Raw genomic sequence first — 3,779 nt, forward strand, 5'->3', positions numbered from 1 at the left:
GCCTTAACTCGGCCGGACTTCCAGGGGAAGAGGCCGGATTTTCACTTGTTCTGGCCGACATCGGGAACCAGCCGAGTCGGACACTTTAAGGCTGAGCAGCCGTTGGCACTTAGGAAATATTTGCCTTAACTCGGCCGGACTTCCAGGGGAAGAGGCCGATTTTTCACTTGTTCTGGCCGACCGGGGGAACCAGCCGAGTCGGACACTTTACGGCGGAGCAGCCGTTGGCACTTAGGAAATATTCGCCAAAATGTTCCGGACCTCCAGGGGAAGAGGCCAAATTTTCACTTGTTCTGGCCGACCGGGTGAACCGGCCGAGGCGGACACTTTACGGCGGAGCAGCCGTTGGCACTTAGGAAATATTCGCCAAAATGTTCCGGACCTCCAGGGGAAGAGGCCAAATTTTCACTTGTTCTGGCCGACCGGGTGAACCGGCCGAGGCGGACACTTTACGGCGGAGCAGCCGTTGGCACTTAGGAAATATTCGCCAAAATGTTCCGGACCTCCAGGGGAAGAGGCCGAATTTTCACTTGTTCTGGCCGACCGGGGGAACCAGCCGAGGCGGACACTTTACGGCGGAGCAGCCGTTGGCACTTAGGAAATATTCGCCAAAATGTTCCGGACCTCCAGGGGAAGAGGCCGAATTTTCGCTCGTTCGGGCCGACCGGGAGAACCAGCCGAGGCGGACACTTTACGGCGGTTGAGCCGTTGGCACTTAGAAATTATTCAGACTTCCATCAAACACACATCGGCCTTTTGCCGTCACTGCCCGGGATGGGCACCGTGGTAGCTCGGACAGTTCGCGTGACAGCTTCCGCTGGCACTTAGACAATTTTTAAAATGAAAATAAACAGTTCTGCACATACGTGCCGACTATATTTTGCGAAATGGGGGTAAAGTGATGAGTACACTAAGTGGGGGGACCAAGTACATAAAGCCCACCCCTGGTACCTCAGAGAGGCCGAATTGACACATTTTGTGTCCGACCGCGGGAACCAGCCGAGGCGGACGCTTTTCGGCGCAAGAGCCGTTGGCACTTAGAAAATATTCGTTAATCTTGAACGGACCTCCAGGGGAAGAGGCCGAATTTTCACTTGTTCTGGCCGACATCGGGAACCAGCCGAGGCGGACGCTTTTCGGCGCAAGAGCCGTTGGCACTTAGAAAATATTCGTTAATCGTGAACGGACCTCCAGGGGAAGAGGCCGAATTTTCACTTGTTCTGGCCGACATCGGGAACCAGCCGAGGCGGACGCTTTTCGGCGCAAGAGCCGTTGGCACTTAGAAAATATTCGTTAATCTTGAACGGACCTCCAGGGGAAGAGGCCGAATTTTCACTTGTTCTGGCCGACATCGGGAACCAGCCGAAGCGGACGCTTTACGGCGGAGCAGCCGTTGGCACTTAGAAAATATTCGTTAATCTTGAACGGACCTCCAGGGGAAGAGGCCGAATTTTCACTTGTTCTGGCCGACATCGGGAACCAGCCGAGTCGGACGCTTTTCGGCGCAAGAGCCGTTGGCACTTAGAAAATATTCGTTAATCTTGAACGGACCTCCAGGGGAAGAGGCCGAATTTTCACTTGTTCTGGCCGACATCGGGAACCAGCCGAGTCGGACTCTTTACGGCGGAACAGCCGTTGGCACTTAGGAAATATTCGCCGAACTCGGCCGGACTTCCAGGGGAAGAGGCCGAATTTTCACTTGTTCTGGCCGACATCGGGAACCAGCCGAGGCGGACGCTTTTCGGCGCAAGAGCCGTTGGCACTTAGAAAATATTCGTTAATCTTGAACGGACCTCCAGGGGAAGAGGCCGAATTTTCGCTCGTTCGGGCCGACCGGAGGAACCAGCCGGGTCGGACACGTTACGGCGCAACAGCCGTTGGCACTTTGAAAATATTCGCCAAAATGTTCCGGACCTCCAGGGGAAGAGGCCGTATTTTCGCTCGTTCGGGCCGACCGGAGGAACCGGCCGGGTCGGACACGTTACGGCGCAACAGCCGTTAGCACTTAGAAATTATTCGTTAAACTTGAACGGACCTCCAGGGTTAAGAGGCCGAATTTTCGCTCGTTCGGGCCGACCGGAGGAACCAGCCGGGTCGGACACTTTACGGCCCAACAGCCGTTGGCACTTTGAAAATATTCGCCAAAGTCGTCCGGACCTCCAGGGGAAGAGGCCGAATTTTCGCTCGTTCGGGCCGACCGGAGGAACCAGCCGGGTCGGACACTTTACGGCGGAACGGCCGTTGGCACTTTGAAAATATTCGCCAAAATGTTCCGGACCTCCAGGGGAAGAGGCCGAATTTTCGCTCGTTCGGGCCGACCGGAGGAACCGGCCGGGTCGGACACGTTACGGCGCAACAGCCGTTGGCACTTTGAAAATATTCGCCAAAATGTTCCGGACCTCCAGGGGAAGAGGCCGAATTTTCGCTCGTTCGGGCCGACCGGAGGAACCAGCCGGGTCGGACACTTTACGGCCCAACAGCCGTTGGCACTTTGAAAATATTCGCCAAAGTCGTCCGGACCTCCAGGGGAAGAGGCCGAATTTTCGCTCGTTCAGGCCGACCGGAGGAACCAGCCGGGTCGGACACGTTACGGCGCAACAGCCGTTCGCACTTAGAAAATATTCGCCAAAGTCGTCCGGACCTCCAGGGGAAGAGGCCGAATTTTCGCTCGTTCGGGCCGACCGGAGGAACCAGCCGGGTCGGACACGTTACGGCGGAACAGCCGTTGGCACTTTGAAAATATTCGCCAAAATGTTCCGGACCTCCAGGGGAAGAGGCCGAATTTTCGCTCGTTCGGGCCGACCGGGAGAACCAGCCGAGGCGGACACTTTACGGCGGTTGAGCCGTTGGCACTTAGAAATTATTCAGACTTCCATCAAACACACATCGGCCTTTTGCCGTCACTGCCCGGGATGGGCACCGTGGTAGCTCGGACAGTTCGTGTGACAGCTTCCGCTGGCACTTAGAAAATTTTTAAAATGAAAATAAACAGTTCTGCACATACGTGCCGACTATATTTTGCGAAAGGGGGGTAAAGTGATGAGTACACTAACTGGGGGGACCAAGTACATAAAGCCTACCCCTGGTACCTCAGAGAGGCCGAATTTTCGAATTCTGAGGCCGAGCTGGGGAACCAGACGAGGCGGACACTTTTCCGAGCGAGAGCCGATGGCACTTAGAAAATTTTCGGCTAAGTCGGCAGGACTTCCAGAGCGAGAGGCCGAATATTCGTCATCTGTGGCCGACCGGGGAACCAGCGAAGGCGGATAGGCGGTCACGGAGGTCCCGCCGGCTGGTCCGCGGGCCAATTTGGGTCCCGTAATTTAGCGGTCGCGGTCCGGAATCCACGCCGAGCGGGGAACCAGCGGAGGCGGATAGGCGGTCACGGAGGTCCCGCCGGCTGGTCCGCGGGCCAATTGGGGTCCCGTAAGTTAGCGGTCGCGGCCCGGAATTCGCGCCGGCCGGGGAACCAGCGCAGGCGGATAGGCGGTCACGGAGGTCCCGCCGGCTGGTCCGCGGGCCAATCGGGGTCCCGTAAGTTAGCGGTCGCGGCCCGGAATTCGCGCCGGCCGGGGAACCAGCGCAGGCGGATAGGCGGTCACGGAGGTCCCGCCGGCTGGTCCGCGGGCCAATCGGGGTCCCGTAAGTTAGCGGTCGCGGCCCGGAATTCGCGCCGGCCGGGGAACCAGCGCAGGCGGATAGGCGGTCACGGAGGTCCCGCCGGCTGGTCCGCGGGCCAATCGGGGTCCCGTAAGTTAGCGGTCGCGGCCCGGAATTCG

This window comes from Syngnathus scovelli, unplaced genomic scaffold (genome assembly GCF_024217435.2).
Source record: "Syngnathus scovelli strain Florida unplaced genomic scaffold, RoL_Ssco_1.2 HiC_scaffold_97, whole genome shotgun sequence".
Classification (NCBI taxonomy): domain Eukaryota; kingdom Metazoa; phylum Chordata; class Actinopteri; order Syngnathiformes; family Syngnathidae; genus Syngnathus; species Syngnathus scovelli.